The 25,875-nt window shown below is 35.7% G+C and overlaps 6 non-coding genes across 6 annotated transcripts; all 6 read left to right on the top strand.

Moving 5' to 3' along the window:
• The first annotated feature begins 6,901 nt into the window (after window positions 1–6,901).
• On the top strand, window positions 6,902–6,973 carry Trnah-gug (transfer RNA histidin (anticodon GUG)). The gene has a single exon. It is a non-coding gene; the product is annotated as a tRNA-His (tRNA).
• A 478-nt stretch (window positions 6,974–7,451) lies between these two features.
• On the top strand, window positions 7,452–7,523 carry Trnah-gug (transfer RNA histidin (anticodon GUG)). Its single transcript has one exon. It is a non-coding gene; the product is annotated as a tRNA-His (tRNA).
• A 1,068-nt stretch (window positions 7,524–8,591) lies between these two features.
• On the top strand, window positions 8,592–8,663 carry Trnah-gug (transfer RNA histidin (anticodon GUG)). Its single transcript has one exon. It is a non-coding gene; the product is annotated as a tRNA-His (tRNA).
• Window positions 8,664–8,881: 218 nt separating this feature from the next.
• On the top strand, window positions 8,882–8,953 carry Trnah-gug (transfer RNA histidin (anticodon GUG)). Its single transcript has one exon. It is a non-coding gene; the product is annotated as a tRNA-His (tRNA).
• An 804-nt stretch (window positions 8,954–9,757) lies between these two features.
• Trnah-gug (transfer RNA histidin (anticodon GUG)) lies at window positions 9,758–9,829 on the top strand. The gene has a single exon. It is a non-coding gene; the product is annotated as a tRNA-His (tRNA).
• Window positions 9,830–10,343: 514 nt separating this feature from the next.
• On the top strand, window positions 10,344–10,415 carry Trnah-gug (transfer RNA histidin (anticodon GUG)). Its single transcript has one exon. It is a non-coding gene; the product is annotated as a tRNA-His (tRNA).
• The last annotated feature ends 15,460 nt before the right edge of the window (window positions 10,416–25,875 follow it).

The raw sequence follows: 25,875 nt of genomic DNA, 5'->3' as shown, positions 1-25,875 counted from the left end.
TTATGTTGTGTATCGGCTTCAAACATAACGTAATATACGTCTTAATCATCGCCTTGCAGCAGAGTGTTTGCAACAAGGCATGTATAGTCAATCTCACATAAGCCGTGATCGTATAGTGGTTAGCACATTGCGTTGTGGCCGCATTAACCCAGGTTCGAATCCTGGTCATTTCATTAGTAGAATCTGTGATAGGAAGTTATCGTGTACTTCTGTATCGATTAAAATATCTCCGTTTGCTAGAGAAAACAGTCCTATGAATTCATTTTGTTTTTTTCTTTATATCACCAAATTATGTTGTGTATCAGCTTCAAACATAACGTAATATACTTCTTAATCATCGCCTTGCAGCAGAGTGTTTGCAACAAGGCATGTATAGTCAATCTCACATAAGCCGTGATCGTATAGTGGTTAGCACATTGCGTTGTGGCCGCATTAACCCAGGTTCGAATCCTGGTCATTTCATTAGTAGAATCTGTGATAGGAAGTTATCGTGTACTTCTGTATCGATTAAAATATCTCCGTTTGCTAGAGAAAACAGTCCTATGAATTCATTTTGTTATTTTCTTTATATCACCAAATTATGTTGTGTATCAGCTTCAAACATAACGTAATATACTTCTTAATCATCGCCTTGCAGCAGAGTGTTTTGAACAAGGCATGTATAGTCAATCTCACATAAGCCGTGATCGTATAGTGGTTAGTACATTGCGTTGTGGCCGCCATAACCCAGGTTCGAATCCTGGCCACGGTATTACAACAATCAGTAATAGGAAAGTGAACATATATTTCTGTATCGATTAAATTGACCCCGTTCGCTTGGATGAACAGCTCCTGATGCTTTAATTTTGCTTGTTTTTTCTATTACACTGAATTATGTTGTGTATCGACTTCAAACATAACGTAATACATTTCTTAATCAACGCATTGCAGCACAGTGTTTTAAACAAGACACATATAGTTAACAATCTCACATTAGCCGTGATCGTATAGTGGTTAGTACATTGCGTTGTGGCTCCAGTAACCCAGATTCGAGTCCTGGTCACGGCATTACAAGACTCTGTGATAGGAAAGTGAACATGTATTTCTGTATCGATTAAATTGTCTCCGTTGCTAGTGTAAACAGTTCCTGATGCACTCATTTTGTTTATTTTCTTTATAACACCGAACTATGTTGTGTATCGACTTTAAACATAACGAAATATCCGTTTCAATCAACACATTGCAGCAGAGTGTTTTGAACAATACATATATTGTTAACAATCTCACATTAACCGGGATCGTGGTTAGTACATTGCGTTGTGGCTGCAATAACCCAGGTTCGAATCCTGGTCACGGCATTACCAGAATCAGTGATTGGAAAGTGAACATGTATTTCAGTATCGATTAATTTGTCTCCGTTCGCAGGAATGATAGGAAAGTTAACATGTACTTCTGTATCGACTAAACTGTCTCCGTTTGCTTGGATGAACAGCTCCTGATGCTTCAATTTTGCTTGTTTTACTGATAACACCGAATTATGGTGTATATCGTCTTCAAACATAACGAAATACATTTCTTAATCAACGCATTGCAGCGGAGTGCAGGGGCGGATCCAGACTTTTTCTAGACTTAGTCAAGACTAAGTCTTGAATTTAGCAGCTGGGGCTAAATTTTAAGCTTTGCGGGTACAAAAATCGCCGAAAATGGTCTTCCGATTTATCTAGTTATTAATAAAATTGACCAAAAGAAACGCTAAGCTATAACAAATTCTCCTAGGAACATCTTTTATAAGAATCAAATCTCCGTCTTACACGTCTTATTTTAGATAGATAAGGCCACTAAAATTAACAGGGATTAACTACAATAAAGTGAGACAATTGTGAATATATTTCATTACTTATAAACTCTTGCTGTTTCTGCCAATATCAGGCTTCATCAGCATGACTAGGTGAATCAAATGATCACACCAGCCATGGACAGCAAAATAAAACACAATAATAACAAAAACAATAAGAATATGGAAAGATCAGGATAATGAAGATGAAATATACACACATGTGATATGATACAAACACACCTCAACCCATGTATTTGTTTATTCATAGGCCTAAACTCAAGTTTCGTTTGAACTTTAAAAGAAGAATTAAGAAGCTTTTTACTGCTTTTTGCATGCTGAAATAGGAAAATGCAACTTTCAGTTAAGAAAGTTGCAGCCTGGAAAAAGGGGAATGTAATGATTTGGCTTGAAGTCTACACCAGACTTAACAATATTTTCATAACAAAATAAAATTTTTAATATCTATCATCATGTATTTGGTTCCATTATTTACAAATGGTTCTTCTCCATAAAAAAAAAGAAAAGAGAAAAGGTTAAAAGTTACTTACAAATAAGTTATGATAAATTTATACATATAATACAATTAATAAAATACTATAAAATCCTACACTTAAGATAAGTCAAGACACATGGTAATTGGAACAGAACGCTGAGAAAAGGCTGAAAACAGGGAGACAAAAGAAAATTGGAACGTGGAAAAAGTAGAAGACAAAAGTGCATAAGTTCGCCAATTAAATTGTAGCTTAAATAAATTGAATAAAATAGACATAAGTAGGCACATGTAGCTAAGTAAATTGGGGTAGTAGACAGCAGGACGCTAAACCACAAAGATATATGTAAAATATGATGAAAATTATTCACTTGCTAAAAGTTAATTTGTTGAAATCGATTGAAGAGTTGAAGTACCATTCAACTGATCTCAGCAAGTCGTTAAAGATGAAAATAAAATAGTTATACGTAAGAAAAAGTATCACAATGACAGAAGTCTCGCTAGACCTTTGTCTTTGAAATACTTTTTCGCATCTGTTTTAAACCTGTAAAAATTTTCACAAACTCTTATTTTACGTGGTAGGTCATTATATATGTTAGCTTGTTCAGAAAACGTTTTTGCTTCACCATGTTGTAATGTCATTTCATTACCCAAACGTGGATTAAATGTGTTCATATGTAATGGAAGATAGTCTGGCCATGTATCAGTGTGTAAAGCTTTATGTACCAGTTTAACAGTCGCGAAATCAATGTTTTCTCTAACTGGCAACCACCCAAGATCGATAACGTCTGTTGTTTTCACATATCTTCCAAGAACATAAGATGCTGCTGTGTTCTGCACTCTCTGAAGTCTATTTAATAGGTACTTTGGTAATTGGCCAAATACTACATTACTATAATTAAGTTTGGATAGAATGAGTGTTTCAGCGAGGTTCTTTCTCACATGATACGGAGTAAATCGTTTCCATTGTTTAAGTGCTCGAATTACTGCATAGGAAGATTGTGTAACTTTGGTAATATGATTTTTCCAATTCTGATTTTCGTCAAAATGTATTCCCAGTATTTTTGAGATTGAGTTACGTTCGATTGAGCAACCATTGTGAATAATGTTACAGTCGTTAGTTGTTTCAAGATGATGATAGGAACTCATTTTGTTTGTTGAGAATAACATTTGTTTCGTTTAACTGATCTTCATCAGGTAAAATAAATGGGTGTGGCGATATACACTGTGTAAAGATAGTTGTAACAAACTGTAACAAGCCGAATTGTGGGTAAAATGTGTTAATTTTTCTCTTTATTACTGTTGACAAGGTAAGTATTGAAAGAAAAGGAAACCATGTCTTGGGGGTACAGTTGTTGATTGCTTCTGCTTTAACTGCCTCCTCGGGAGAAAGAGTCATATCACAAACAATATGGGAAAGGGAAAATCTGAATAAACTTTTCCCAGATATAAAAATATTTGCCTTTTGGTTTTTAAAAGCAAATTGAAAACAAGGATGATTGGAATAAAAGGAAGGATGCAAGAAAAGTTCTATGGATGTCAAGATTCTCAGAACATCAACAAGAGAATTATCACCTATACCAATACAAACGATGCGGAGCTGTATAGACAGATGGATTGGATCTAAAAATAATATATTTTACCATGACCTTTTACTCAACAAACCTTGTTTCCTAATAGCCATTCGAATAGTTGTTTATTTTCATCACCAACCTTACTTATCCAGATGTCAAGTTCTTGCTTCTAATAACAACAGAAATATTAATTGAGAAAGAATTCCTCCGCAATGCTGAAAATTCTGTCCAAAGCTCATATTACAAAAACAATACACCTTTACGATAATTCAATTGTACTTGCGTTTCCACGGCTCTCCATCGTTTTACAATATCGGAAAAAAGGAAGTAAAAATCGTGTTTTTATGAGAGTTTGTTAGAGACGAAAGCGTGTTTTCTCCAGTTTTTTGACTTCCGTCGTATCAATTTCTTTCAAATTTAATAAACTTAATAAACTCCTTAATAAACTCTTATAAAAGTGTGATGTTTAGCTGCCTCCTCTGATCGCAAAATAAGCTGCGATGGAGTGTTATTTTTTCCGAATTATCGTAAAGGTGTATTATAGCCCTAGCTATAGCTAATTAAATCTTTTTGCATTTGGTTTTAATAGTCTGTTGTATAAAGCTCTCCCTAACTAGCTTTTCTTAGCGGATATACTGAAAACCTTTAAAAAAAAGCAAGGTGTGTTGGAAAGTAAAAAACATACTTCTCACCTTAAAGCAATAATTCCTTTATCTTTACACCTCGCCTCTCAGATGAATGGTATTTATCTGGACCTGAATTCCGATGAAGACTTTTACCAACCAAGGGATAAATATCCCCAGACAACAAAAATGATCGAGAATAAACACTTTCTAAAAGTTCTTTTTGCATTTTACAAACAGATTCAAAATTATCACACTTTAAATCAGTAAGCACCCGGCCAACATATCTGCTGTAGCCATGATAGTACGGAAAGACCAAGCCAAAAGGCGTGAGTCTGAGACTAATCCTGACGGATGGGAGTTAAAACTATAGCCTAACAGGTTATCAGTAACCACGCAGTACGGAACCTAAATTTCCTCCGCCGGCTGCGGGCCACATATTGTTGGACTTCGCATAGAGTGTGAAAACTGCGTCACGATTTTGACGTCACAGGCCCCTTAGGTGAGATGGGGAGGGTTGCGGGCCATAGCTATTTGATTTTTGACTGACTGAGTGACTGATTAGTCAAAATGAATCAGTCAAAACTTGTAAGCTATAATTTGCAACCCTCTCAGTCTATAAGGTAGCCACGTCACAACTTTGAAGAGGGCTGTGAACCATGGCTTTTCGACGTAAATAAATTACAATCTGATTTTTTAACGTCCTCCGTTTGCAACACCTGGATTGTCGACATCTTCGCTTGGCTAACATTTTTCGTCAAATTTACACTTAGTCACGCGACTTATCTGACTAACCCTGGATCCGCACCTGGAGTGTTTTAAACAAGACACATATAGTTAACAATCTCACATTAGCCGTGATCGTATAGTGGTTAGTACATTCCGTTGTGGATGCAATAACCCAAGTTCAAATCCCGATCACCATACTACCAGAATCAGTGATAGAAAAGTGAACATACATTCCTGTATCGATTAGATTGTCTCCGTTCGCCTGGGTAAACAGATCCTGATGCATTAATATTGCTTCCTTTTATTTTATCACCAGAATATATTCTGTATCGAATTGAAACATAACGAAATGTGGCTCTTAAACAACGCATTGTAGCAGAGTGTTTTGAACAAGACATATATAGTTAACAATCTCACCTTAGCCGTGATCGTATGGTGGTTAGTACATTGCGCTGTGGTGCCAATAACCGAAGTTCGAATCCTGGTCACAGCATTACCAGAATCAGTGATAGGAAAGTGAACATGTATTTCTGCATCGATTAAATTGTCTCCGTTCGCTAGGGTAAGCAGTTCCTGATGCATTCATTTTGCTTCTTTTCTTTATAACACCGAATTATCTTGTGTATGGACTTGAAACATAACGAAATACATTTCTTAAACAATGTATTGCAGCAAAATGTTTTGAAAAAGACATATACAGATAACAATCTCACATCACCGTGATCGTATAGTGGTTAGTACATTGCGTTGTGGCCGCAATAACCCAGGTTCGAATCCTGGTCATTTCATTGGAAGAATCTGTGATAGGAAGTTAACGTATACTTCTGTATCGATTAAATTGACTTCGTTCGATAGAGAAAACAGTCCTATGCATTCATTTTGTTTTTTCTTTTTAAATATCCAAATTATATTGTGCATCGACTTCAAACATAACGAAATATACTTCTAATCATCGCATTGCAGCAGAGTGTTTTGAACAAGACATATATGGTTAACAATATCAAAGCATAACGTAATATACTTCTTAATCATCGCCTTGCAGCAGAGTGTTTTGAACAAGGCATGTATAGTCAATCTCACAAAAGCCGTGATCGTATAGTGGTTAGTACATTGCGTTGTGGCGCAATAACCCAGGTTCGAATCCTGGTCACGGCATTACAAGAATCAGTGTTAGGAAAGTGAACATATATTTCTGTATCGATTAAATTGACCCCGTTCGCTTGGATGAACAGCTCCTGATGCTTTAATTTTGCTTGTTTTCTCTATTACACCGAATTATGTTGTGTATCGACTTCAAACATAACGTAATACATTTCTTAATCAACGCATTGCAGCTCAGTGCTTTGAACAAGACATATACAGATAACAATCTCACATCACCGTGATCGTATAGTGGTTAGTACATTGCGTTGTGGCCGCAATAACCCAGGTTCGAATATTGGTCATTTCATTGGAAGAATCTGTGATAGGAAGTTAACGTATACTTCTGTATCGATTAAATTGACTTCGTTCGATAGAGAAAACAGTCCTACGCATTCATTTTGTTGTTTTTTTTAAATAACCGAATTATGTTGTGTATCGACTTCAAACATAACGAAATATACTTCTAATCATCGCATTGCAGCAGAGTGTTTTGAACAAGACATATATGGTTAACAATCTTATATCAGCCGTGATCATATAGTGGTTAGTACATTGCGTTGTGGCCGCAATAGCCCAGGTTCGAATCCTGGTCACGGCATTACAAGAATCAGTGATAGGAAAGTGAACATATATTTCTGTATCGATTAAAATATCTCCGTTTGCTATAGAAAACAGTCCAATGAATTCATTTTGTTATTTTCTTTAAATCACCGAATTATGTTGTGTATCGGCTTCAAACATAACGTAATACATTTATTACTCAACGCTTTGAAGCAGAGTGTTTTGAACAAGACATATGTAGTTAACAATCTCACATTAGCCGTATAAGCCAGGTTCGAATCATGGTAACGGCAATGCCAGAATCTGTGATAAGAATGTGAACATGCATTTCCGTATCGATTAAAATGTCTCTGTTCGCTAGAGAAAACAGTCCTATGAATTCATTTTGCTTATTTTCTTTATATAACCGAATTATGTTGTGTGTCGACTTCAAACATAACGAAATTTACTTCTTAATCATCGCATTGCAGCAGAGTGTTTTGAACAAGACATATATGGTTAACAATCTCATATGAGCCGTGATCGTATAGTGGTTAGTACATTGCGTTGTGGCTGCAATAACCCAGGTTCGAATCCTGGTCACGGCATTACAAAAATCAGGGACAGGAAAGTGAACATATATTTCTGTATCGATTAAAATATCTCCGTTCGCTAGAGAGTTATTTTCTTTATATCACCGAATTATGTTGTGTATCGGCTTCAAACATAACGTGATATACCTCTTAATCATCGCATTGCAGCAGAGTGTTTTGAACAATGCATGTATAGTCAATCCCACTTAAACCGTGATCGTATAGTGGTTAGTACATTCCGTTGTGGCCGCAATAACCCAGGTTCGAATCCTGGTCACGGCATTACAAGAATCAGTGATAGGAAAGTGAACATATATTTCTGTATTGATTAAATTGACCTCGTTCGCTTGGATGAACAGCTCCTGATGCTTTAATTTTGCTTGTTTTTTCTATTACACCGAATTATGTTGTGTATCGACTTCAAACATAACGTAATACATTTCTTAATCAACGCATTGCAGCACAGTGTTTTGAACAAGACATATATAGATAACAATCTCACATCAGCCGTGATCGTATAGTGGTTAGTACATTGCGTTGTGGCCGCAATAACCAAGGTTCGAATCCTGGTCATTTCATTAGAAGAATCTGTGATAGGAAGTTAACGTGTACTTATATTGTCTCCATTCGATAGAGAAAACAGTCGTATGCATTCATTTTGTTTATTATTTTTAAATAACCGAATTATGTTGTGTATCGACTTCAAACATAACGAAATATACTTCTTAATCATCGCATTGCAGCAGAGTGTTTTGAACAAGACAGATATGGTTAACAATCTTATATCAGCCGTGATCGTATAGTGGTTAGTACATTGCGTTGTGGCAGCAATAACCCAGGTTCGAATCCTGGTCACGGCATTACAAGAATCAGTGATAGGAAAGTGAACATGTATTTCTGTATCGATTAAATTGACGCCGTTCGCTTTGATGAGCAGCTCCTGATGCTTTAATTTTGCTTGTTTTCTCTATTACACCGAATTATGTTGTGTATCGACTTCAAACATAACGTAATACATTTCTTAATCAACGCATTGCAGCTCAGTGCTTTGAACAAGACATATCCAGAAAACAATCTCACATCACCGTGATCGTATAGTGGTTAGTACATTGCGTTGTGGCCGCAATAACCCAGGTTCGAATCCTGGTCACGGCATTACAAGAATCAGTGATTGGAAAGTGAACATATATTTCTGTATCGATTAAAATATCTCCGTTCGCTATAGAAAACAGTCCTATGAATTCATTTTGTTATTTTCTTTATATCACCGAATTATGTTGTGTATCGGCTTCAAACATAACGTAATATACTTCTTAATCATCGCCTTGCAGCAGAGTGTTTTGAACAAGGCATGTATAGTCAAACTCACAAAAGCCGTGATCGTATAGTGGTTAGTACATTGCGTTGTGGCCGCAATAACCCAGTTTCGAATCCTGGTCACGGCATTACAAGAATCAGTGTTAGAAAAGTGAACATATATTTCTGTATCGATTAAATTGACCGCGTTCGCTTGGATGAACAGCTCCTGATGCTTTAATTTTGCTTGTTTTCTCTATTACACCGAATTATGTTGTGTATCGACTTCAAACATAACGTAATACATTTCTTAATCAACGCATTGCAGCTCAGTGCTTTGAACAAGACATATACAGATAACAATCTCACATCACCGTGATCGTATAGTGGTTAGTACATTGCGTTGTGGCCGCAATAACCCAGGTTCGAATCCTGGTCATTTCATTGGAAGAATCTGTGATAGGAAGTTAACGTATACTTCTGTATCGATTAAATTGACTTCGTTCGATAGAGAAAACAGTCCTATGCATTCATTTTGTTGTTTTTTTTAAATAACCGAATTATGTTGTGTATCGACTTCACACATAACGAAATATACTTCTAATCATCGCATTGCAGCAGAGTGTTTTGAACAAGACATATATGGTTAACAATCTTATATCAGCCGTGATCATATAGTGGTTAGTACATTGCGTTGTGGCCGCAATAACCCAGCTTCGAATCCTGGTCACGGCATTACAAGAATCAGTGATAGGAAAGTGAACATATATTTCTGTATCGATTAAAATATCTCCGTTCGCTATAGAAAACAGTCCAATGAATTCATTTTGTTATTTTCTTTATATCACCGAATTATGTTGTGTATCGGCTTCAAACATAACGTAATATACTTCTTAATCATCGCCTTGCAGCAGAGTGTTTTGAACAAGGCATGTATAGTCAATCTCACAAAAGCCGTGATCGCATAGTGGTTAGTACATTGCGTTGTGGCCGCAATAACCCAGGTTCGAATCCTGGTCACGGCATTACAAGAATCAGTGTTAGGAAAGTGAACATATATTTCTGTATCGAATAAATTGACCCCGTTCGCTTGGATGAACAGCTCCTGATGCTTTAATTTTGCTTGTTTTCTCTATTACACCGAATTATGTTGTGTATCGACTTCAAACATAACGTAATACATTTCTTAATCAACGCATTGCAGCTCAGTGCTTTGAACAAGACATATACAGATAACAATCTCACATCACCGTGATCGTATAGTGGTTAGTACATTGCGTTGTGGCCGCAATAACCCAGGTTCGAATCCTGGTCATTTCATTGGAAGAATCTGTGATAGGAAGTTAACGTATACTTCTGTATCGATTAAATTGACTTCGTTCGATAGAGAAAACAGTCCTATGCATTCATTTTGTTGTTTTTTTTAATTAACCGAATTATGTTGTGTATCGACATCAAACATAACGAAATATACTTCTAATCATCGCATTGCAGCAGAGTGTTTTGAACAAGACATATATGGTTAACAATCTTATATCAGCCGTGATCGTATAGTGGTTAGTACAATGCGTTGTGGCCGCAATAACCCAGGTTCGAATCCTGGTCACGGCATTACAAGAATCAGTGATAGGAAAGTGAACATATATTTCTGTATCGATTAAATTGACTTCGTTCGATAGAGAAAACAGTCCTATGCATTCATTTTGTTTTTTTCTTTATATCACCAAATTATGTTGTGTATCAGCTTCAAACATAACGTAATATACTTCTTAATCATCGCCTTGCAGCAGAGTGTTTGCAACAAGGCATGTATAGTCAATCTCACATAGGCCGTGATCGTATAGTGGTTAGCACATTGCGTTGTGGCCGCATTAACCCAGGTTCGAATCCTGGTCATTTCATTAGTAGAATCTGTGATAGGAAGTTATCGTGTACTTCTGTATCGATTAAAATATCTCCGTTTGCTAGAGAAAACAGTCCTATGAATTCATTTTGTTATTTTCTTTATATCACCAAATTATGTTGTGTATCAGCTTCAAACATAACGTAATATACTTCTTAATCATCGCCTTGCAGCAGAGTGTTTTGAACAAGGCATGTATAGTCAATCTCACATAAGCCGTGATCGTATAGTGGTTAGTACATTGCGTTGTGGCCGCCATAACCCAGGTTCGAATCCTGGCCACGGCATTACAACAATCAGTAATAGGAAAGTGAACATATATTTCTGTATCGATTAAATTGACCCCGTTCGCTTGGATGAACAGCTCCTGATGCTTTAATTTTGCTTGTTTTTTCTATTACACTGAATTATGTTGTGTATCGACTTCAAACATAACGTAATACATTTCTTAATCAACGCATTGTAGCACAGTGTTTTAAACAAGACACATATAGTTAACAATCTCACATTAGCCGTGATCGTATAGTGGTTAGTACATTGCGTTGTGGCTCCAGTAACCCAGATTCGAGTCCTGGTCACGGCATTACAAGACTCTGTGATAGGAAAGTGAACATGTATTTCTGTATCGATTAAATTGTCTCCGTTGCTAGTGTAAACAGTTCCTGATGCACTCATTTTGTTTATTTTCTTTATAACACCGAACTATGTTGTGTATCGACTTTAAACATAACGAAATATCCGTTTCAATCAACACATTGCAGCAGAGTGTTTTGAACAATACATATATTGTTAACAATCTCACATTAACCGGGATCGTGGTTAGTACATTGCGTTGTGGCTGCAATAACCCAGGTTCGAATCCTGGTCACGGCATTACCAGAATCAGTGATTGGAAAGTGAACATGTATTTCAGTATCGATTAATTTGTCTCCGTTCGCAGGAATGATAGGAAAGTTAACATGTACTTCTGTATCGACTAAACTGTCTCCGTTTGCTTGGATGAACAGCTCCTGATGCTTCAATTTTGCTTGTTTTACTGATAACACCGAATTATGGTGTATATCGTCTTCAAACATAACGAAATACATTTCGTAATCAACGCATTGCAGCGGAGTGCAGGGGCGGATCCAGACTTTTTCTAGACTTAGTCAAGACTAAGTCTTGAATTTAGCAGCTGGGGCTAAATTTTAAGCTTTGCGGGTACAAAAATCGCCGAAAATGGTCTTCCGATTTATCTAGTTATTAATAAAATTGACCAAAAGAAACGCTAAGCTATAACAAATTCTCCTAGGAACATCTTTTATAAGAATCAAATCTCCGTCTTACACGTCTTATTTTAGATAGATAAGGCCACTAAAATTAACAGGGATTAACTACAATAAAGTGAGACAATTGTGAATATATTTCATTACTTATAAACTCTTGCTGTTTCTGCCAATATCAGGCTTCATCAGCATGACTAGGTGAATCAAATGATCACACCAGCCATGGACAGCAAAATAAAACACAATAATAACAAAAACAATAAGAATATGGAAAGATCAGGATAATGAAGATGAAATATACACACATGTGATATGATACAAACACACCTCAACCCATGTATTTGTTTATTCATAGGCCTAAACTCAAGTTTCGTTTGAACTTTAAAAGAAGAATTAAGAAGCTTTTTACTGCTTTTTGCATGCTGAAATAGGAAAATGCAACTTTCAGTTAAGAAAGTTGCAGCCTGGAAAAAGGGGAATGTAATGATTTGGCTTGAAGTCTACACCAGACTTAACAATATTTTCATAACAAAATAAAATTTTTAATATCTATCATCATGTATTTGGTTCCATTATTTACAAATGGTTCTTCTCCATAAAAAAAAAGAAAAGAGAAAAGGTTAAAAGTTACTTACAAATAAGTTATGATAAATTTATACATATAATACAATTAATAAAATACTATAAAATCCTACACTTAAGATAAGTCAAGACACATGGTAATTGGAACAGAACGCTGAGAAAAGGCTGAAAACAGGGAGACAAAAGAAAATTGGAACGTGGAAAAAGTAGAAGACAAAAGTGCATAAGTTCGCCAATTAAATTGTAGCTTAAATAAATTGAATAAAATAGACATAAGTAGGCACATGTAGCTAAGTAAATTGGGGTAGTAGACAGCAGGACGCTAAACCACAAAGATATATGTAAAATATGATGAAAATTATTCACTTGCTAAAAGTTAATTTGTTGAAATCGATTGAAGAGTTGAAGTACCATTCAACTGATCTCAGCAAGTCGTTAAAGATGAAAATAAAATAGTTATACGTAAGAAAAAGTATCACAATGACAGAAGTCTCGCTAGACCTTTGTCTTTGAAATACTTTTTCGCATCTGTTTTAAACCTGTAAAAATTTTCACAAACTCTTATTTTACGTGGTAGGTCATTATATATGTTAGCTTGTTCAGAAAACGTTTTTGCTTCACCATGTTGTAATGTCATTTCATTACCCAAACGTGGATTAAATGTGTTCATATGTAATGGAAGATAGTCTGGCCATGTATCAGTGTGTAAAGCTTTATGTACCAGTTTAACAGTCGCGAAATCAATGTTTTCTCTAACTGGCAACCACCCAAGATCGATAACGTCTGTTGTTTTCACATATCTTCCAAGAACATAAGATGCTGCTGTGTTCTGCACTCTCTGAAGTCTATTTAATAGGTACTTTGGTAATTGGCCAAATACTACATTACTATAATTAAGTTTGGATAGAATGAGTGTTTCAGCGAGGTTCTTTCTCACATGATACGGAGTAAATCGTTTCCATTGTTTAAGTGCTCGAATTACTGCATAGGAAGATTGTGTAACTTTGGTAATATGATTTTTCCAATTCTGATTTTCGTCAAAATGTATTCCCAGTATTTTTGAGATTGAGTTACGTTCGATTGAGCAACCATTGTGAATAATGTTACAGTCGTTAGTTGTTTCAAGATGATGATAGGAACTCATTTTGTTTGTTGAGAATAACATTTGTTTCGTTTAACTGATCTTCATCAGGTAAAATAAATGGGTGTGGCGATATACACTGTGTAAAGATAGTTGTAACAAACTGTAACAAGCCGAATTGTGGGTAAAATGTGTTAATTTTTCTCTTTATTACTGTTGACAAGGTAAGTATTGAAAGAAAAGGAAACCATGTCTTGGGGGTACAGTTGTTGATTGCTTCTGCTTTAACTGCCTCCTCGGGAGAAAGAGTCATATCACAAACAATATGGGAAAGGGAAAATCTGAATAAACTTTTCCCAGATATAAAAATATTTGCCTTTTGGTTTTTAAAAGCAAATTGAAAACAAGGATGATTGGAATAAAAGGAAGGATGCAAGAAAAGTTCTATGGATGTCAAGATTCTCAGAACATCAACAAGAGAATTATCACCTATACCAATACAAACGATGCGGAGCTGTATAGACAGATGGATTGGATCTAAAAATAATATATTTTACCATGACCTTTTACTCAACAAACCTTGTTTCCTAATAGCCATTCGAATAGTTGTTTATTTTCATCACCAACCTTACTTATCCAGATGTCAAGTTCTTGCTTCTAATAACAACAGAAATATTAATTGAGAAAGAATTCCTCCGCAATGCTGAAAATTCTGTCCAAAGCTCATATTACAAAAACAATACACCTTTACGATAATTCAATTGTACTTGCGTTTCCACGGCTCTCCATCGTTTTACAATATCGGAAAAAAGGAAGTAAAAATCGTGTTTTTATGAGAGTTTGTTAGAGACGAAAGCGTGTTTTCTCCAGTTTTTTGACTTCCGTCGTATCAATTTCTTTCAAATTTAATAAACTTAATAAACTCCTTAATAAACTCTTATAAAAGTGTGATGTTTAGCTGCCTCCTCTGATCGCACAATAAGCTGCGATGGAGTGTTATTTTTTCCGAATTATCGTAAAGGTGTATTATAGCCCTAGCTATAGCTAATTAAATCTTTTTGCATTTGGTTTTAATAGTCTGTTGTATAAAGCTCTCCCTAACTAGCTTTTCTTAGCGGATATACTGAAAACCTTTAAAAAAAAGCAAGGTGTGTTGGAAAGTAAAAAACATACTTCTCACCTTAAAGCAATAATTCCTTTATCTTTACACCTCGCCTCTCAGATGAATGGTATTTATCTGGACCTGAATTCCGATGAAGACTTTTACCAACCAAGGGATAAATATCCCCAGACAACAAAAATGATCGAGAATAAACACTTTCTAAAAGTTCTTTTTGCATTTTACAAACAGATTCAAAATTATCACACTTTAAATCAGTAAGCACCCGGCCAACATATCTGCTGTAGCCATGATAGTACGGAAAGACCAAGCCAAAAGGCGTGAGTCTGAGACTAATCCTGACGGATGGGAGTTAAAACTATAGCCTAACAGGTTATCAGTAACCACGCAGTACGGAACCTAAATTTCCTCCGCCGGCTGCGGGCCACATATTGTTGGACTTCGCATAGAGTGTGAAAACTGCGTCACGATTTTGACGTCACAGGCCCCTTAGGTGAGATGGGGAGGGTTGCGGGCCATAGCTATTTGATTTTTGACTGACTGAGTGACTGATTAGTCAAAATGAATCAGTCAAAACTTGTAAGCTATAATTTGCAACCCTCTCAGTCTATAAGGTAGCCACGTCACAACTTTGAAGAGGGCTGTGAACCATGGCTTTTCGACGTAAATAAATTACAATCTGATTTTTTAACGTCCTCCGTTTGCAACACCTGGATTGTCGACATCTTCGCTTGGCTAACATTTTTCGTCAAATTTACACTTAGTCACGCGACTTATCTGACTAACCCTGGATCCGCACCTGGAGTGTTTTAAACAAGACACATATAGTTAACAATCTCACATTAGCCGTGATCGTATAGTGGTTAGTACATTCCGTTGTGGATGCAATAACCCAAGTTCAAATCCCGATCACCATACTACCAGAATCAGTGATAGAAAAGTGAACATACATTCCTGTATCGATTAGATTGTCTCCGTTCGCCTGGGTAAACAGATCCTGATGCATTAATATTGCTTCCTTTTATTTTATCACCAGAATATATTCTGTATCGAATTGAAACATAACGAAATGTGGCTCTTAAACAACGCATTGTAGCAGAGTGTTTTGAACAAGACATATATAGTTAACAATCTCACCTTAGCCGTGATCGTATGGTGGTTAGTACATTGCGCTGTGGTGCCAATAACCGAAGTTCGAATCCTGGTCACAGCATTACCAGAATCAGTGATAGGAAAGTGAACATGTATTTCTGTATCGATTAAATTGTCTCCGTTCGCTAGGGTAAGCAGTTCCTGATGCATTCATTTTGCTTCTTTTCTTTATAACACCGAATTATCTTGTGTATGGACTTGAAACATAACGAAATACATTTCTTAAACAATGTATTGCAGCAAAATGTTTTGCAAAAGACATATTTGATAAACAATCTCACATTAGCCGTGATCGTATGGTGGTTAGTACATTGCGCTGTGGCGCCAATGTCCGAAGTTCGAATCCTGGTCACAGCATTTCAAGAATCTGTGATAGGAAAAGGAACATGTACTTCTCCATCGATTAAATTGTCTCCGTTCGCTTGGATGAACAGCTTCTGATGCTTTAAATCTACTTCTTTTCCTTATAACACCGAATTATGTTGTGGATCGATTTCAAACATAACGAAATATATTTCTTAATAAACGCATTGCAGCAGCTCTTTTTGAACACGACATATATAGTTAACAATCTTTGATTAGCCGTGATGGTATAGTGGTTAGTACATTGCGTTGTGGCCGCAATAACCCAGGTTTCAATCCTGGTCAATGCATTACCAAAATAAGTGATAGGAAAGTGAACATGTACTTCTGTATCGACTAAACTGTCTCCGTTCGCTGGTGTAAACAGTTCTTGATGCTTTAATTCTCTTTCTTTTCTTTATAACACCGAATTATATTGTGTATCGACTTCAAACATAACGAAATATACTTCCTAATCAACGCTTTGCAGCAGAGTTTTTTGAACAAGACATATATAGTTAACAATCTCACATTAGCCGTGATCGTGGTTAGTACATTACGTTGTGGCTGCAATAACCCATTTTCAAATCCTGGTCACGGCATTACCAGAATCTGGGATAGGAAAGTTAACATGTACTTCTGTATCGACTAAACTGTCTCCGTTCGCTTGGATGAACAGCTCCTGATGCTTTAATTTTTCTTGTTTTCCTTATAACACCGAATTATGTTGTGTATCAACTTCAAACATAATGAAATATATTTCTTAATCAACCATTGCAGCAGAGTTTTTTGAACAAGACATATATAGTTAGCAATCGTTCATTAGCTGTGATCGTATAGTGGTTAGTGCATTGCATTGTGACCGCAATAACCCAGGTTAGAGTCCTGGTCACGGCATTACCAGAATTTGTGATAGGAAAGTGAACATGTGCTTCTGTCTCGAATAAATTGTCTCCGTTGGCTAGGATAAACTGTTCCTGATGCATTAATTTTGCTTCTTTCCTTTATAACACCAAATTATGTTGTGTATCGACTTCAAACATAACGAAAGATAATTCTTAAACAATGCATTGTGGTAAAATTTTTTAAACAAGACATATTTGATTAACAATCTCACCTTAGCCGTGATCGTGTAGTGGTTAATACATTGCGTTGTGGCCCTAATAACTCTGGTCCGAATCCTAGTCACGGCAATACCAAAATCTGTGATAGGAAAGTGAACATGTACTTCTGCATTGATTAAATTTTCTCCGTTCGCTTGTGTCAACAGCTCCTGATGCTTTAATTTTGCTTCTTTTCTTTGTACCTCCGAATTATGTTGTGCATCGACCCCAAACATCACGAAATATATCTCTTAAACAACGCATTGCAGCAGAGTGTTTCGAACAAGACATATATAGTTATCAAACTCAAATTAGCCGTGATCGTATAGTGGTTAGGACATTGTGTTGTGGCAGCAATAACCCAGGTTCGTATCCTGGTCACGGTATTACCAGTTTTTGTGTTAAGAATGTGAACTTGTGCTTCTGTATCGATCAAGTTTCCTCTGTTTCCATTGGTAAGCAGTCATTAATGCATTCATTTCAACTCCTTTACTGTCAAAACTTAGTATGTTGTCGATTGAATTTAAATAAAAGTACACTTAGTTCTTAAACACTGCATTGTGGTGGAATGCTTTAAGCAAGACATATTTGATTAACAATCTCACATAAGCTGTGATCGTATAGTGGTGAGAACATTGCGTTGTTGCCGCAATATTCCAGGTTCGAATCTTGGTCACGACTTTACCAGGATCTGTGCTAAGAAAGTAAACATGTGCTTCTGTATCGATTAAATTGTCTCCGTTCGCCTGGGTAAACAGTTCCTGATGCATTAATATTGCTTCCTTTTATTTTATCACCAGAATATATTCTGTATCGAATTGAAACATAACGAAATGTGGCTCTTAAACAACGCATTGTAGCAGAGTGTTTTGAACAAGACATATATAGTTAACAATCTCACCTTAGCCGTGATCGTATGGTGGTTAGTACATTGCGCTGTGGCGCCAATAACCGAAGTTCGAATCCTGGTCACAGCATTACCAAAATCAGTGATAGGAAAGTGAACATGTATTTCTGTATCGATTAAATTGTCTCCGTTCGCTAGGGTAAGCAGTTCCTGATGCATTCATTTTGCTTCTTTTCTTTATAACACCGAATTATCTTGTGTATGGACTTGAAACATAACGAAATACATTTCTTAAACAACGCATTGCAGCAGAGTGTTTTGAACAAGACATATATGGTTAACGAACTCATATTAGCCGTGATAGTATAGTGGTTAGTCCATTGCATTGTGGCTGCAATAACGCAGGTTAAAGTCCAAATCACGGCATTACCAGTATTTGTGATAGGAAATTGAACAACTGCTTCTGTATCGACCAAGTTCCCACCGTTCGCATTGGCAAGCAGTTGGTAATGCTTTCATTTTAACTCTCTTTCTTTCAAGACTTGAGTATGTTATGGATCGAATTTAAATATAAGGATATTTAGTTCTTAAGCAATGCTTGGTGGCAGAATGCTTTAAAGAAGACATATGTGGTTAACAATCACAATATAGCTGTGACCGTATAGTGGTTAGTACATTGTTTTGTGGCCGCAATAATCCAGGTTCCAGCCCTGGTCATGGCATTACCAGTTTCTGTGATGGGAAATTAAACATGTACTTCTGTATCGATTTAATTGTCTCCGTTCGCTAGGGTAAACAGTTCCTATTGCATTAATTTTGTTTCTTTTCTTTATAACACCAAATTATCTTGTGTATGGACTTGAAACATAACGAAATATATTTCTTAAAAATTGTATTGTACCAAAATGTTTTGAACCGTTCCTTATGCATTAATTTTGCTTCCTTTCTCTTTATCACATTAATTTTGTTTCTTTTCCTTATAACACCGAATTATGTTCCGTACCGAATTCAAACATAACAAAGTATAGTTCTTAAACAACGCATTGCAGCAGAATGTTTTCAACAAGACATATATGGTTAACAGTCTCATTTTAGCTGTGATCGTGTAGTGGTTAGTACATTGCGTTGTGCCACAACTGCTCAGGTGCGAATCCCTATTATCTCATTACCAGTATCTGTGATAGGAAAATGCACATATTCTTCTGTATCAGTTAAAGTTTTTCCGTTCGCTTGAGTAAACAGCTCCTTATGCTTTAATTTTGCTTCCTTTCTCTTTATCACATTAATTTTGTTTCTTTTCCTTATAACACCGAATTATGTTCCGCACCGAATTCAAACATAACGAAGTATAGTTCTTAAACAACGCATTGCACCAGAGTGTTTTGAACAAGACATATATGGTAAACAAACTCATATTTTCCGTGATCGTATAGTGGTTAGTATTTTGCGTTGTGGCCGCAAAAATTCAGCTTCAATTCCTGGTCACGGCATTACCAGTCTTTGCGATAAGAAAGTGATCACGTGCTTCTCTGTCGACCAAACTACCCCCGTTTGCATTGGTAAGCAGTTGTTAATGCCTTCATTTTAACTCTCTTTCTTTCAAGACTTGAGTATGTTGTGGATCGATTTTAAATATAAGGATATTTAATTCCTTAACAATGCGTTGTGGCAGAATGTTTTAAACAAGAAATATTGGATTAACAATCGGAAAACAACCGTGATCGGATATTGGTAAGTACATTGCGTTGTGGCCGCAATAACCCAGGTTCGAGTCTTTGCCAAGGCATTATCAATATCATGAATGACAAATACCATATGTACTTTTATACTGACCAAACTATATCGAAACGCAATTATAAACAGTTCGTGATGCATTAATTCTGCTTCCTTTCGCAATAACCCAGGTTCGACTCCTGGTCACTGCATTACCAGAATCTGTGATAGGAAAGTGAAAATATATTTCTGTATCGATTAAATTGTCTCTGTTCGCTAGGGTAAACATTTCCTGATGCATTAATTTTGTTTCTTTTCTTTATACCACTGAATTATGTTGTCTATCGAGTTCAAACATATCGAAATATAGTTCTTAAACAACGCATTGCAGTAGAGTGGTTTGAACAAGACATATTTGGTTAACAATCTCATATTGGCTGTGGTCTATAGTGGTTAGTACATTGCGTTGTGGCCGGAATACCGCATGTTCGATTCCTGTTCACGGCATTAACAGTATTTGCTATAGGAAAGTGAACATGTATTTCGGCATCGATTAAATTGTCTCCGTTGGCTAGTGTAAACAGTTCCTGATGCATTAATTTTGTTTCTTTCCTTTATAAGACTGAATTATCTTGTGTATTGAATTCAAACATAACCAAATATAGTTCTTCAACAATGAATTGTGGCAGAATGTTTTCAACAAGACATATTTCATTAACAATCTCATATTAGCCGTGATCGTATAGTGTTTAGTGCATTGCGTTGTGGCCGCAACAGCCATGGTTTGAATCCTGCTCACGGCATTGACAATGTCAATAATAGGGGAAGGTGTATATGAATTTTAAAGCGATATGAAGAGTTGATAACGTTGCAAAGTTCAGAGACCCCTTAGAGAAAGATGTTTTTTCAATTTTATATACAGGAGACGCAATTGTGGCCGTTGTATTTGAAATACTTTTGTGGGCACTTAGAGAAAAAATTTAAACGTGGTGGGTGAAATAAATCGACAGTTAAATTACCCTAACCACCGGGAGTAGTAGCGGCAGTAGCGTCATTTTCCTTCTAAAATATAAGGCTAAGCTCAATGTAGTAGCTATGTAGCTACATAATTTAGGGAAGGCATAGGAGAGATTAGTCCTTTTTACTTATTTAAGCGATTTTCTGTAGGTGATTCAAGCCACGTATGCTTTAAAAATTGTGGGAAACAAATGATGTAATTCGCCAAAATAAGATTCTATGATTTTGAATTTGTTAGCTTAATTAGGCATTCGTCATCTAAATTAGGCTAGATTATTTTGCTAATTAAGAGCAGTATGTAGCTAGCTAGCTATAGGCTAGTTAGCTACATACTGCTTAGCTAGTTAATTATCGCTAGCTAGCTAGCTACAGCAGAGCTAAGTAGGCTAGTGGTATAGTTCACAAACTCTAGCTAGTTAGGCTAGCCAGCTACTAATCAAATAAATACCAAAATATTTTACTCGTTTAACAAAATATATGTAAACAATATTAATTTGCTAACTAAAGCTCTACGGAAAAAAATATAAACAGAGCATCCCACCTCATCTTAGCTGTCTTGTCTTTTCGACTTTCTTCAAGTTTTTTGTCGATTTTCAAATAAAACTTGGCCTCGCAGTAAACGATACTTTGCTAGTCAAAGCAAATAAAAAAAGTTTTGGGAAGTTAGTTCAGCGACAAAGAAAAGACTGTGCTAAGAACATCACGTATAAACGCATAAGAGCTGGCTCCGCGTAAAATATTCACCAATGTGTTCATTTTTTTTCCGGAACCGAAGAAAGGCTAAACCAAACACACATTCCTGCGGATTGTGTGAATGAAAACATATCAATCGATGTTGCTATATAGGTAAAAAATACTACAGCTATTATTGGAATAATGCCTCTTGAAAGATACGTTGCTTTAGCTGGTAAAGCAAATGCTCAAGAAAGTGTTAACTTTCAAGATATATGTATGGATTTCAAGAACATACTTCCAAAGAAAAAGGATCCAATATCTCAACTGACTGCAAGTCTACGCGAAAAAGATCAACTTATTCTTAAATTGGACAAGGCGTACAATAAGTTGCACCAATTGTATCAAATTGTATCAAACACGGTCACCCAACACAAAAAAAACACAAAAAAACGAGCAGTAATTAAGAAGGAAAACAACGAACATTAACCTCACCACAAAGAAAAAGGAAGGACATTCCTTTTTTTGATATTGTTAACAATCGACGCCGAACTCAAACTTTATATCAAGTGGATCGATGAAGCAGGTAACGATTTTGCAGCCGCTAATGGTGTTGACTATGGTCTAAAGCATGATGTTATCGGTAGAATGATTAAATTAATAACAATTTGTAGAGGTCATAACACCATTGCCATTAATGAGCTAAATGCTGATGTGACACTGCACCATTTTAGGGATTTTATTTCATCATGTACGAAAGAATATTTGGACTGGGACAAAGATTTGTTAATCGACTCGCATTAAAAGAAAAGTGGCAGGAGAGGCTGACAATTCAGCTGAAATTGCAAAGAGTACAAGGAAACTGCTTATTATATTCCTCTAAAAGCATTGAATCCTTTTTTCAGAATGAGTGACATTTCTCCAACAAAAGAATTAAGAATAAAAATAACATGAAATAAAAACAAGGAACAACTAATAAAAGGTTTAGGAAAAATTCCCTGCCGATGGATAGCAATACCAAACACCTTTTGGGAATTATGTTCTCACTAAACATCCAGAAATCTACATGTTTGAGCACAATTATAGAACAACCTACAGAATATTTTATGAACACCTTCAAAAGAAATACGGACCCTATTTGTTGCTCTATTACTATGTATGGAATAATAAAATAGACGGAGTTTCAACAGGCGCAACTCAAGCTACTTTTAGATTTGGAGCCAACTGGTAGCAGAAACAGTGTGTCGCCTTGGAATTTGTGTTCTGTCAACAAGGCGCGAAAAAACATTAAGAGAATAAAGATTAACAAAATATCTTTCAATGAGCAATACATGGAAATCGTTTACGATTTTACAACCTTAGTGAAATGTACCTAATGTATATGTCGTATTTTTCTGATCAACAAAATGGCCGAAGAATTAACGCTGACTATAATAACTATTTAAGAGTGAGTGAAGTGCTTAAAAAAGCCCCCCTCCAAAAACGATGAAGGAAACATGGTATTGTATTGACACGTGGTACACATATTGACTTAGTCATTGGAACATCATTGGGATTAAAAAAATGAATGACGTGATACCGTCAGCAATGACGTCATCACAAGTGTCAGGTGTTAAAAAAAATGCTAAAAAAATTTAGAATAGTTATTATTTTCTTGTAAAGTGGCATAAACATCGTGTTAATACTGTGTTGCAAAAATTGATTACTTTCAAAATATCAGAACCTTATAGCAGGTGTATTATGACGTCATAATCATAAGGCCTTTACACAGAGATTTGTTATGTATTTGAAACATCCAAATAAATGCACAAATGACTTTTTCAATATTTGTTTACTTTATAAATGTGCAACCAAAATATTAATGCTTGATAAAAAAGTTGATGTCGGCAATAGGAAAAAACGAATAAGGACATTATTATTTCTTATTTTGAAAGAGTCTTCGTATAAATAAGGTTCAAATATGTAAAAAAATATATATATAAAATGTTACTGCTTTTAGTATGTCCAATTGAAACAATCTGCGCAAATATTGATTGTATGTTTCTTAGGGCAAATGCCTTCGTTGTACCTTTTGGCACCAGTTCAATACTTTTGGTAATTTATCTTTTTTAGCTGTTTGATCGGTTTCAGATATTTTGTTCAAGCGAATACGACAGCGTCTCCGCATTCCTCTTTGGCAGTCTAAAACTTGAGCTCTGGATGCTGGTTCACCTAAAACTTTGAAAAACTAATTGAAGACATAGTAAAAGATTATAACCCATAAACAAATAAATATGTTTAAAAAACTTATAAGTAATGCATAAAATCAATGTAAAACAATTTCCGCAAAAAAATATTATTTGGCGAGGCGGCGAGTCTGTGACAAACAGGACAAAGAAGCTGTTCGTATTAAAATGGCGGAGGAGCTGTGTCATGCTGTTATTGTTTTTATACCACCTACGAAAATTTAAGATCTTTTTTTATACCACCTGACAGATCTGTCACCATGACAACAAGTGTAAAGTCATATCAAAAATTTTATATGTTCGTGGAGCTTATTAAATTTGATGAAAAGTCAGAGAATTGTGACGTACATTATGACGTACTTCAAAAGTTATCACAAAAAATGAGAGGAGGTGTTTTTTGTAGCCGCGAAAGTAAGAGACAAAAAAGCAGTTTTTGAAGGTCGGCGAATTGTTAGAAAAAGAAACTCACATCAAAACAAAAAAAAGACAAATTGGTAGCGGTATTGTTACAGATATAAGGGGAAAGGTTATGGGTGATTTGGTATACCTGGGAAGTGAGGCAGACAGAGCAGGTGAAAGGCAGCCAGAGGAGGTGTTAGAGAAATTTTCTCGTTGGGTAAAAGTGGTATAGCCGGGCTAAAAACAAGTTTTTTGGCCGCAGAACTAACGCTCGACGTCCACAGGTGTTGGTTAAAGAAACAGAAAGTTACAGAGAACTACTTATTTAATATTTCAACTTTATAAGAAAGCTAAAGTTTTTATAAATACAACAAAAAAGTTAATATGAGTACAATTATTTATGGTACGGGTAAAGCTAAACTCAAGTGGGGTCGAGGCATAAAAAAATCAAGAAAACCTAGATACATGCGAACAAGACAGATGAAAGGTGGTAGATCTAAAGGTCAAAAAGTAGGTTTCTACCCTTTTTTACTACCGGCTCCCAAAATCCTAGGAGGTGCAGCAGCACCAGCACTATTTAACTAAATAAATAACTTAAAATGGCTACGGCTCAACAATTTGAAGAACAACTTACTAACTGTTTAAAGTGCTTTATTTGACAATCAATCTAGTTTAATATTTAAGCACATAAATAAATACATTTGTATGCTGAAACCACACAGCAGAAAATATGATTGCGCACTTTGCTTTGTTGTCCAAAGACAAAAACACTTTTCGTTAATGGTTTCATTATTAGGCCGACACTTACCCTAGCAAGAACATAGATTGTGTGGACGGCGTCACCGACGAAAACAATTTTAAAACATTATTGGGCCTAATGTGTACCGTATTAGGGAAACTTTTATTCAATGAACTTACGAAATTTTTACGTAATTGGTATATCTATATACAAACTACAAGCCCATTTAACTTTTTAAATCATAAGCAATCATGGTTGGAATGATAAATATTGAAATCGAGAGGTTTGTGAACAAATATACCGACATTAAAAATAATTTTTGTGGTGTTTTTGCTATTAATAAACTTGTATACGATTTCGAAAATTATGCGAAGAATATATTTAATAAAGTAGGTAAAGCAGAAGATATTCCTTTTGTAATTGTCAATACTAATCCCTAATTTAAAAGTGGGTCACACTGGTTTTCTTTATACGCTCTACAAGAAGGGTCGATCAGTTTTTCGTCAACGATGATAGAGACTTCATCATTAAATTTACCGGCATAATGAATATTTAGCTTTAAATTTCATTCAGCACAGTACCTTCAATTATGCGACAGTGACTATTATCAAGACCTATCTAAAACTTTTAGGAGTTTTTTAACTTTTCATTGGCTCCTACTGCATCAACAAAAAAGGATCGATAAAAGTGCATCGGATAATCGACCAGCTTCAATATTTAACAACTTATACATGTGGTATTTTTTAATTAATATTCGCGTGGAACATTTTTGTCTACTCATCCAACAAAATAATCGAAAAACACGACGACTGCACTATATGCACCATTAAAGAGTTGCATAACTTCTCATAAGTTGCTGCAGAAATCTTAAGTTCTTTTGCAATGACATCCCACGTAATAGGTAGAACATC

Source organism: Hydractinia symbiolongicarpus, chromosome 5 (genome assembly GCF_029227915.1).
Source record: "Hydractinia symbiolongicarpus strain clone_291-10 chromosome 5, HSymV2.1, whole genome shotgun sequence".
Lineage (NCBI taxonomy): Eukaryota > Metazoa > Cnidaria > Hydrozoa > Anthoathecata > Hydractiniidae > Hydractinia > Hydractinia symbiolongicarpus.
The sequence above is the reverse complement of the archived record's forward strand: the minus strand, read 5'-3'. Positions and strand labels throughout refer to the sequence as shown.